The sequence below is a fragment of the Trachypithecus francoisi genome, unplaced genomic scaffold, assembly GCF_009764315.1.
Source record: "Trachypithecus francoisi isolate TF-2019V2 unplaced genomic scaffold, Tfra_2.0 Lachesis_group10, whole genome shotgun sequence".
NCBI classification, from domain to species: domain Eukaryota; kingdom Metazoa; phylum Chordata; class Mammalia; order Primates; family Cercopithecidae; genus Trachypithecus; species Trachypithecus francoisi.
The window spans coordinates 42622183-42633799 of NW_022681455.1; the positions used below are offsets into that span (position 1 = coordinate 42622183).

The 11617-nt window shown below is 48.8% G+C and overlaps 1 protein-coding gene across 12 annotated transcripts in view; it reads right to left on the bottom strand.

Moving 5' to 3' along the window:
* Positions 1 to 10411, bottom strand: part of TRERF1 (transcriptional regulating factor 1) — a 229242-nt gene extending 218831 nt beyond the window's left edge. For 4 of the 12 annotated variants that reach the window (XM_033217179.1, XM_033217178.1, XM_033217176.1 and 1 more), the window contains exons 1-2: positions 9782 to 10230; positions 9286 to 9370 (exon numbers count right to left, since the gene is read on the bottom strand). The gene's annotated coding sequence lies outside the window, so the exon portion shown is untranslated. Of the gene's footprint in view, positions 1 to 9285; positions 9448 to 9626; positions 9719 to 9781 lie in introns of those variants that run through there. The other 8 variants (XM_033217168.1, XM_033217171.1, XM_033217167.1 and 5 more) reach the window with 6 other exon arrangements.
* Positions 10412 to 11617: the final 1206 nt, after the last annotated feature.

An 11617-nucleotide genomic window follows, 5' to 3' on the forward strand; every position in this document is an offset into this window, starting at 1 on the left:
TCTGGCCCACCCACTGCCCTGGCCAGGCCCAGGCACACAGAGCCATCAAGAAAGACTTAAGGAATGAGAGTTTGCGAGGTTTGAATTCCATACTGCCTTCTAAAGAAGCTCAGACTCTTCAAAAGGAAAGAGCCCCTAAATGTCCTTACCTACTGTGGCTCCCCCTGAAAACCCCTCAACTCGCATGTATTCACCCAATTAACAAAGAAAAGCGAACTCAAGCCCCAATACTTCAGAATCAGCCTCATTACTGTGTCCTTCAGTTGAATTTAAGGGAGCTTGGTATCTCCTATTGTAATGACAACAGAGGGAACTCAAACGACACTCCTATTAAAACTCTTTGGGCATCAACTCCAGCTTTTTCTCTTTTCCTTTAAGAAAAAAAACTTTCAAAGGAGTTAGATTGGGGGCAGTTTCCCAAAGACCAAGAGAGACCCTAGGAGCAGCCTCCATAATGACAAAGACCCCTGGGGCCCTCAGGAAGGATTCTTTCTGAGGGAGCAAGCTGTCCAGGGCCCTGTTATCTCCAAAGTCAGAGCCCAGGGGCTAGAGGCCACACCATCTAGAAATGACCACTAGACCACCCAGATCCCTCTGGTGAGGGGCCCCACAGAAGGGACAGAGCTGACAGTAGGAGACTGATGGCAAATAGCTGCCCCATGTGTTAAAGTCAAGTCTTGGCCCTCATTATAAGGCAGCCTTAAAGCTTTGTGCTCCAGAATAATGGAGGCAGACAATTTAAGTTTTCAAAAATGTCATGCCAAAAACATGCTTAAATCATCTGAGTATTTCCAAAAGCTCATTGGAGTTGTAAGCCCAAAACACCCAGATGATCTTCCTGGTTTCCACAATCTTTTACATATATTCTGTACCACATTCTTCTACTTAACACTGTATAGCATTATCTGTTTCAGAGTGCACAAAATTTGGACACCATTCAAATTGTGGCATTAAATCAGGGCTTGGGATGCTGGCTGAACAGGTGACTCTTAGTTGATCATTTATTTTTACTTTTCAATTTTACTTCTCGAGCCTCAGTTTCCTCAGCTGCAAAATGAAGATATCTACCTTCTCTGGTTGTTGCAGGACACGAATAAGACATGTCAAAGAGGCTTTGGAACTATACAATGCGAGTTATTTCAGTGATGGCCTCCATTTCCTCTCTCTCTGATTTTTCGTTGATTTCTTCCTTCTCTCTATGAAACTAAATTGGTATCAGTTCTACTGCTTTTCAAAATACACAACACATATTTATTATACAAATACAGGAAGAAGCCCCATTATCCACGGGTGTAGCAAAATCTCAATAATTGCTAAATCTAGGTGATGAGTAGAAGGGAGTTCATTATACTAGTCCTTCTGCTTTTGTGTATGTTTAAAGTTTTTTCATAATAAAGATAATTTTTAAATAAATAAATAAAACTTCACCTTCTTAGGCAGAGGCCAGAAGCCCGATTAGTGAAAAGCACTGTATATCTTTTTAAAATGAGGATTGACTTTCCAGCATACACAGTAAGACTAAGGGCTAATGACTGCTTTTAGGTAGATTCAGCTTTATAGCACAATCCTTATTTGCAAAACAAACACTGAATGCAAATGAAGACGGCCAAGACTGCAAAACCTCAGTCGGGTTTCTTGGGAGTAGGTTCAAGGTTCCCCTGCACCCAGTTCACATGATTCTTTGCAGAGCAAACCAATTTTATTTGGCCCTTTGGGTAAGCAGGTCCCAGATTCTGAATATGGAATCAGAATTTGAACCTATATAGACTGGCACTGCACAGCCAGCATTTCTGAGGCCAGCCTTCCAACAAGAAGAGCAGTTTCGCTAAAGGGATCACAGAGAACTTGAAAACCCCTAATAGAAGGCAGTTACATGTAGGGAACAACAGTGGGAGTGGACAAGGGAAATGTTTCGCTAGCTGTCAGATTTTCTATCTGAAAAGGAGACCTGGCTGAAGATCAAGCCGCCTTGCTGCTGCCTGTGTTCTATGCCTCTTACCGTTGACATCGCACTTTCCATACATGATCTGATTCCCCCTCACAACTTGAAGAGGAAAGGTGAAGATGGTACCAGTCCTCTTTTTACAGATACAGAGAGGCTCAGAGGTCGACTCATTCAGAGCCTTGGTGTAGAGCTGGATCTCAATCCAGATCTGACTCTCTACTCTTTCACCCACCTCCCTTGCAGACCCCACAGCTGAGAGCCACCGAGGTTGGCAGTCCATGGGATATTTTTTGTAAAAGACAACCTAAATAAGAGGCAGCCTTTGCCTTTTTTTTTTTCTTTTGAGCTTCTTGCTCAAAACCTATGACAGTACCCACCAATTCTGAACAGGGCTGAAAATCACAGAAGTCTTTTTTCTAATCATAGTTTTCAAATACATTTAATGCGAGGCCCTAATTATTTTAACTGAAGACTCTTTTCTCCAAGCTAAAGAATTCACTCTTTCCTCTGTGCTGCTCAGTAACGCAGTCAAATGTTCAGAAAAATGCAGTACCATTTCTGATGCAGTCTTAACCCTTGAGTCTCTGGCTGGTGTTAAGTCCTAAGCCCAAACTCCTTCCCAGGGACAGGGCAGCCTCAGCCTGGGGAGGCAGAACATCTCGGCCGTCCACACAGTCCCCTGCCTGCCCACTCCTTAGCATCTGCCCCCTTATCAGTTTTTCTCCCCTGTCATGATGGAGCAAGTCCCTGAAGTATCCCCCACCCCCTTACAAAGGCCAGATCTTCCCCTCAGACCTTCTCACGGGCTTTTTGCTCAACTGACCCAACTCGTTTCTCTTGATCAATCACTCCCTCTCCACTGATCTTTCCCATCAGCACACAAATTACCAACCCTTCCAAAAAACCTCTTTCCCTTGTGCACATCCTTCCAGCTCCCACTCCATTTCTCTGCTCCTCGCCTTTCATCAAATTTTGCCAAAGAGTTGACTACACATGCTGTCCGCAGCTCCTCACTCATGATCCCCTCCCAACCCTCTCCAATCGTGGTCCTAGCCAATCCTTCACTCCACTGAAACTGTTCTTCACAAGTCACAGACAGATTCCATTGTGCCAAATACAGGGCCTGGTGCAGTGGCTCACGCTTGTAATCCAGCACTTGGGGAGGCCAAGGCGGGTGGATCACCTGAGGTCAGGAGTTTGAGACTAGCCTGGCCAACATGGTGAAACACCATCTCTACTAAAAATATAAAAACCAGCCAGGCGTGGTGACGCATGCCTGTAGTCCCAGCTACTCAGGAGGCTGAGGCAAGAGAATCGCTTAAACCTGGGAGGCAGAGGTTGCAGTGAGCTGAGATTGCACCATTGCACTCCAGCCTGGGCAACAGAGTAAGACTCCATCTCAAAAAAAAAAAAAAACCATGAAACCAATCCAATGGTGATTTTTCTGGCCTTGTCAGCCTCATGAAACACTACACACACACACACACACACACACGCACACACAGCACACACCCCCTTCACAATGCCTGTCCTTCTCTCTCTACGGGCTCCTTAGTGCATTCTGTCCACTCTCCTGCATTTAAATGCTCTCTCCATGCTGATGGCTCCCACATTTTTATCTCGGGCTAGGTAGTAGATCAGATTACCCTACTTAACATCTCCACTTTGAGTCTATTAGGCACCTCAAACTTAGTGGTGCCCCAACAAAAACATCTTGATTCTGCCCACCTCCTTCTCCCAATCTTTCTTCGTATCAGTGAACAGCAGCACCATCTACTCAGCTGCACAAGTCAGAAACCTCGGAGTTCTTGATACTTCTCCCCACCCCACAGCAGCCCTGCCCATTCTACTCCTAATGAGCATCTCACACCCACCCACTCCTCTCTATGCACCTCCTTCACCTCCTCCTCAACCTGCCTCTTTACTGTGCTCCACCTGCCTCTTTACTGTGCTCTGCCTTTCTCTGCTTTCTTCTCCACCAATGCAATCTTCTTTAACATGAGTTAGGGGCTGTTGCTTCCCACTGTAAACTTTCTTTTGTTTGTTTGGTTTTTTGTTGTTGTTGTTTTTGAGATGAAGTCTCATTCTGTCACCCAGGCTGGAGTGCAGTGGCGTGATCTCCACTCACTGCAACCTCTGCCTCCTGGGCTCAAGTGATTCTCCTGCCTCAGCCTCCCAAGTAGCTGGGATCACAGGCGCCCGCCACCACACAGTCTAATTTTTGTATTTTTAGTAAAGACAGGGTTTCACCATGTTGGCCAGGCTGGTCTGGAACTCCTGACCTCAGGCTATCTGGCCCCCTCGGCCTCCCAAAGTGCTAGGATTACAGGTGTGAGCCACCGTGCCCAACCCCACTCCAAACTTTCAGTGGCTTCCCACTACACTTCAAATGAAATGTAAACCTTTTCAAAGCCCAGAGAGTCCCGCACAATCATCTCATGCCACCCTCTCTCCTTCATCCTTGACCACCTGTTCCTCTTTGAGTTCTCCTCAAAACCAAAGTCCTTCTGCACAGGCTCTCCTCTGCTTCATGTGCTGTCTCCCCCCACCCCCAAACCTCAGAGAGGCCTTTCCAGGCTACTCTAATGAAATCCATCCAAGTCACTGGACCAGTGGTTTCATCAGAGCACTGATCACAATTGGCAAGCTGTATTTCTTTATATGGCTGCCTCTGGACTGTAAGTGAGGTGGTAAGGGTAGGGGTATGGGTAGAAGGAGATGATTATGTCTCTTTTAATTATCAGTATACTTCTGGAGCTTTAACACAGTGCCTGGTAAATAGTAAGTCCTCAATAAGAAGCTGCCGCATGTATGAAAGAAACCAGGGCTGCTTATGGCATTAAAAAAAACCTTGTTCCATGGCCACGTGTGGTGCCTCACGCCTGTCATCCCAGCACTTTGGGAGGCCAAGGTGGGTGGATCACTTGAGGCTAGGAGTTCAAGACAGCCTGGCCAACATGGTGAAACCCTGTCTCTACTAAAATAAAATAAAAAATAGCTGGGCATAGTGGTGCACGCCTATAATCCCAGCTACCTGGGAGGCTGAGGCAGGAGGTTCACTTGGACCCGAGAGGCAGAGGTTGCAGTGAGCTGAGATTGAGGCACTGCACTCCAGCCTGAGTGAAAGAGTGAGACGCTGTCTCAAACAAACAAACAAACAAACGAATGAATAAAACCCTCGTTCTTTGAGCCCAGAGTTATCACTGTTATTTAGGCACATGGGTTCTTTGTCCCCTTCCTGCTCTATCAAACATTTAAAAAGAAATGTTTATGTTGCTAAACCAACACCCCAACAGCTCAGCATACGCTACCCCATGCCAACTCATTGTCTTCCATAACGAAAAACCAAGAATCATCTGTTTCTTCAGTAAACCAAATTACTACAAGCAGCTACTCTGAGAACTTAAAATTCTTAGAAAATACCACAGAGGCTTTTTGTTGTGTGCTTTCTTTAGCCCAGAAGAAAAGATTTATTAAGAGAGCCCTGGGGTCAAACTCATGTTACTGAGACTATACTATTCCTTAAAAATGCCCACAGCACCCTTGTGGCAACGCACGCCAGTAACTAGAATCCAGTTGTTCTTGTCCTCCTCTCTCCACAAAAGAAATCAACTATATGTTAGTTCTCCTTTATTTTATTGGTTTCCCTCCAACATGCAAATTCAGAAATATCGTTAATCCACAAGATCCCAGATGATTTTAATCCTCCCTCCTCCCTCAGCCACACAGTTTTATGAGGTCAGAAATAAAATAAGCTGAATTCAACTGCCTTTAGAGTAGGACCACGAGCACCCACTTATACCACCTGGGTATGAGCCACTTGCCTAGATCCTTACTTTTCTTTTTTTGTTGTTTGTTTTTGTTTCTGTTTTTTTGAGACAGAGTCTCACTCTGTCACCCAGGCTGGAGTGCAATGGCGTGATCTCGGCTCACTGCAACCTCTGCCTCCCACGTTCAAGCGCTTCTCATGCCTCAGTCTCCCAAGTGGCTGGGATTACAGACACCCACCATCATGCCCGGCTAATTTTTGCACTTTTGTACAGACAGGGTTTCACCACGTTGGCTAGGTGATCCGCCTGCCTCGGCCTCCCAAAGTGCTGGGATTACAGGCATGAGCCACCACTCCCAGCCCTAAATCCTTACTTTCCATGTCAATGTCCAAAATCAATAAAAACATCAAGAGCTTCTCCCAAAAATGCCCACAGTGAAATACAGAGAATCCTGGTGATAAAAAATGATATTATATCATTATTATGAACCTTATCACAAATATTCAGCCAAATCCCAATTACCCACAGAAAGCAGCCAAAGGCACACTGGGCTTTCTGGTCTCCCGCTTATCCCCAAAGCTACCTCCTCCTGCTGCCTAGGAGTAAGAACTCAGTTAACCTTAGACTTGACCTTAGACAAGTTAACCAGCTGGCTGGAGAAGAAACTTCTAAGATGAACAGAAATTATTTTTGGTGCCAAGGATATATACATGCTCTACTCTCTGTTAGTGCACAGAATTGGGATTTTTTTTGTACAAGACACTGGCATTGTTTTTTTTTTTGACTGGCATTGTCAAAAATACTTTATTCATAAGTATTTCCTTGTGTTTGATGGTCAAGATTACCAGGCCACTCAAGAGTCCTTTCTGGAATACCAAGGATCAAATCCACTTTCTCCATGAAAAGACAAAAACAGAAGTTAGTCAGCTCACCCAAGTCCATGAAGCAATTGGCCGTTGGCTCAGGAAGAGACTGTCAAGACCTCTGGAGACCTCGCTTACAAGACACAGAATTTCAGAGCCAGAAGGGAACTCACGGATCAAACCACGCACTTTTAAGATAAAAAATCCAAAGCCCAGAAATGGCTAGAAATTGGTACTTTCCCCACCTTTCTTTCCAGTGATGTTTCCCCAGTCTTGAGCATCAAACCACGTTTAAGTTCTTTGTCACTTTACAAATACTGTAAACTTGAGCCAACTATTGAACACAAGACAATTTTAACACTTCCTGGCTAATCAACTTCAAGGAGAATCCTTACATTTGCCAAAAAACAAAAAACAAACAAAAAAAACCCGCTTTCGGTTATTATGACCAACCCACCCATTAAAGGAGGAGAAAAAGAAAATTATAAACAAGCTTTATTTTTTTGTGACCACACATTTTATTATATAAGCAGTAAAAAACACTATAGTCTGTCTCCTCTTTTATACTTTAAGTTCCTAACTCAACAAAAACCACAGGCCCAAGCCGGTTAAAGGAGGCAAAACTGAGTACTTTCCACACAGTTCATAGAACAACTGTTTTCACAGCAAGCTCACATAAATGCTATGTGATAATAACACATGCCTGCTATGTGGAAGCCTGCTTACCAAGCTGTGAAAAGACCCATGTTTACTATGGAACCTGCAAAATTAATCTTCTCATACAGCAGAAGGGAAACGCTCTTTTTGGGATGTCAAGCTGGCTTCTAAACAATCCTTTGGCGAAAACGGACATGCCTAAAAGGGCGGAGCCCAGAGAGGTGTGTCACTCTGGGTATCAATTCCTATAAATCAGATCCTGACAATCACCACAATATTTTAAAAAGAATGAATTATGATTCATGGGCCTTCAAACCTTTATTACCACAAGAACATTCTCTGTAGAAGAGAAAAAAAAAAAAACCTACTGTGACTTGACTAATGGCCAAAGCAAGACAATAAAATAAATCTCATAAATATAAGGAAAAAAACCTGAATGACTGCTCTTGGCTCTGAGGCTAGGCATGTAAATAATTCCACCCTGGAATGAACATACATAAAGATTTTGTTTACCCTCCCAGCAAATACAACAACCAGACTCAGATTTTCATCAGGTAAAAATAATAGCTAATTTGTTTAATGCCTAGTTAGGAACATTTGATAAGCAGCAATAATATTTAATTCCCAACTAACTCAACTCTCAAACTGCCAAGTATCAATCCTCAATCTGGAAATCTGACTACAGTTAGGAAAGAAAAAAAGCACTCTCCATCAGCAATGTGTAGTGAGTTTTTTAAAACCCATTTTTCTCGACCCTGCTAGAACAGAGCCTGTCTACAGAATTGCAGAAAGCTTAACCAACCTTAGTTAACCCCACTGCCTAGTGGCTACTCCCTAACCCTACTAAACGTCTCTGGGTTGGACCTCAGATGCTAAAATTATCCTAGCAAAGTTAAAACTCCCAGCATCATCAAGGTAGCTGACAGCCAAGACCTACAACTCTTCTGCAGACACCAGTAGGCTGAGGACCAAGAAAACAGAGGCAAGGAGAGGCAAAGGCTGATGGTTAACTAGTTAAGCGCTGAGAACTCCTGCTGTTATTCTCTCCAGTCAGTGAGCATCAACACCACACTTCCTATAGCCAAACTCCTTTCTTAAAAGGGTCAGTGATGCAGAAGGTGGGTGCTAACTGGGACAACTTAAAACTCCCCTTCTTAAAGCTCTCCTCCGTGACCTGCTGAAAAGTGCACCTGGACGGGTTTTCGGGAGACATTTTTTAATGAACTCTTTAGCCACTCCCGGGCAGTCATTCCTAAGCACGACTTCCACGCACTTCACAAGACAGCCCAGGCCACGCTGACTTGAAGACACCCCCTTCAGCACGGGCAGTTGCCAAAGCTGCCTCTAGTCTGGGGAAGAGTTTCCACAAAGCTGGCTCTAACAGGCCGGTGGAAGTCATACGGAGAAACCAGAAAGCCTTTTCTTGTAAGCTAAGGATGGCAGGCGCACATGCTCCAGTCCAGTGCTGGCCAGAGGCTGCCTGCCAGGTGCTCTCGGCCTCCGTCGGTGAATGAGTGGCTTGGTTTGGTTTTTAATATCTGTTTCTTAAGACCACCGGCAGTAACTTCCCAGTCTCCCAAACTGAAGTTGGGGAGTGAAGGAACCCCTTACACACTGCTCCCATCTGGGTGGCCACACTAACTTCTGGGGAGTACCCAGCCCCCACAGAGCCCGCAGGCGCGTATACATACACATATGCATCATGTCAAAAACCCCAAAAGGCAGAGTCCTGCGGTTTCTGAGCTGGAGAATGAAGCCTTTATAACATCACAACCTCAAATGCAAGCCCACCATCACTACCTTTAAGCCAGGGTTGCCAGTTATAGCGCCCATCTCATCCCTCCCCCTTTGCTGGGATGCTGTGCAGCCCAGAGAGGGGAGAGGAAAGAAGGGAGAAGGCCCTGCTTGCATAGTGAAAGTAAAGGGGGGGAGACTTCTCCTTCTCTGTCTCCCCACTCTTCCCTCCCCACTCCGCCCCACCCCCGTCTTCTCGAGGAGCATCCCCAAACTAATTTTTTAAAAAATGAAACTTAATAAGCTTCTTGCCTACCTTGGCTGTTTCTGCAACAAGTGCATGGGCAATCCGACGAGAAGACCAGTCTCCGCTTGGGGGGTGAGATGGGGGGCGAGCAGAGCTGATGGAGTAATTTCAATATTAATTTATGTCAGCCGCCTTCTCTCAGCGCTACTCACTTACAGTACTGCCTTCAGCCTGTAAACAAATATCGCTCCGCCAGGAAACATACTCCCCAGATGCAAGCCCCTCTCCCCAGCAGGGAACCTGGCCCCTCGCCCCGCCGCAAGAGTGTGCTCCCCCACCCGGGGTAGGAAGCTTTGGGTTTCCAAAGCACCAACCCACCACCTCCTCCACCACCCCAGCAAGAAACTTACTCGGTCCGTCTACGCCTCCACCCTCCCTTCAGGAAATCTACTCTCCATATGCATTCAGCCTCCCCGCAGGAAATCTGCTCCCCCCTCCTCCCTTCTATATACATGCACCCCTCCCTCTCCTCCTCCCCTTGCGCCCTCCCCGGCCAGAAACTTACTAGTGAGCAAGCGTGCAGGCTCTCCTGATGCTGGAAACTTACTCCCAGATATAGCGCCCGCCAGCCCCCTTTCCCAGCCCTGTTCCCCTTCCTGCCCTCCGCCGCAAGCAACTCCAAACTCTCCGCATCCAGCCGTTCTCCCTCCCCGGTGGAAATTTGCAGCGCCGGGCTGCGCGCGTGCATCCACCCTCCCCTTCAGGAAACTTACTCCCCATCTGCATGCACCGCCTCTCAGCCATCGCTTAGAGGGAAGGGGGTGTGCTGGGGAGACAGAAATACATATGTATCTCTCGCCCCTCCCCCGGCCGCAGCCCACTCGGGGCCGAGCCGCTGTAACCTGGCCTTACCTTTGCATTGCTCCCCATCCTCGCCCCCTCCCTTAACCCTCCTTATCCGCTCCCCAGTACCCCCCTTTCTTCACCCATTACCCACCCCTAGCAACCGTTCCCAAGCTCCTCTCGGCCTTTTTTTTTTTTTTTTAAATCCAGGATGCAAATTCCTCCTCTGTCAGCAAATCGACTGTCAAATTATTTTCTTGCAAAAGGAGAAAGGCGGGGTGGGGGGGGGAGCAGGAGCAAAAAGGGGGGAGGGCGGGGGAAGGGAGGGAGAGGGACCGAGGAGGGGAGAGATATCCCTCCGCAGAGCTGGGTCTGGCCGCGGGCGGGGAAGCAGGAAGTAAGGTGTCCAGCGCCGCGGCCGGCTGGTCCTCCGCCGCGGCCCCCGCCCGCGTCCCCTTTCCCCCTGGGCGCAGCGCTCCGGCGGACGCGGGCCGCCCGGCGCATTGTTCGCAGCCTTCGCGGCGGTGCGCTGCTGAGTTTATTTGTGCGCTTTGCGTGTGCGTGAGGTTGCACCTTTTGTAGGCTGGCTAGTCTCTGGACGAGGATGGGACGGGGGACACGGGCCCGGTTGCGGCCCTGCGCGAGCGGGACCTGTCAGCCCCGAGGTGCAGCGGACTTTCCGGCGTGGCCGGAAAATCGAGGCCGGGGAGAAGGCAGCGTGGCCGGGAAGCTGCCGCCTTAAACCCAGACCAGTGCAGGATTGCTTCCTGCGTAGCCGTCCCGGTTATTGTAACGCGCTTTGCAAGCTAACGACTGGGGTTTGGGAGGGGGTTTGTTTATTTTTCTAAGGGTCTGCAAAGATGCCGAGGTCGAGGCGGGCTGCGAGGAGACGGTCCGCGCCTACCCCCACCGCACCTTGGCTTCGGTGGGGCTGGGAGAGGGCTGGGGCTCCAGAGAAGGGGCTGGAGGTTCGCGAAGCGCGCGTCTCCATCCCTCCGCCCCGATGGGGGCGGGGAAGGGGTGCAGTAGACCGCGCTGGAAGAGCAGCTCTCTGGGGAGGGGTCTCCATCGCCGCGGCGGGCGCAGCAGGCCGGGGAGGGAGGTTGCCTAGGAGAGGGGCCGGGCGGCGGAGGGGAGGGGAGGAGAGGGGGCGCGGGTGCCGCCGCCGCCGCGCGCGTTCGCCCCTCCTCGCGCGCCATGACTGTGGAACGTGGTGCCGGGGAGGAGGGAAGGCCGCCGGGGGCCGCCCGGGGCTGCTCGGCATTGGTGCGGAAACCCGAGCCCGGAGTCGCTCCGTCGCTCTGTCTCCTCCTCCTCTGCGGGGGAAACCGCTGCACCCAAACCGGGAGCAGCTGCGAGCAGGGGGCAGGGCGCGGGCTGAAAGGCGAGCCAAAGGTTCAAACCTCGGCGGTGCGGGCGGGGGCGGAGGGCAACATCAGGACTGCCCCCAGGTCCCGCGAAGGCGTGGCAGTGGTCGGCCCAGGTGCCAGGGAACCTGGCCTGATATCCCTGCATTTCCAAGCTTCTTTCCTGGTCAGAGGAAACGTGAACCAAAGGT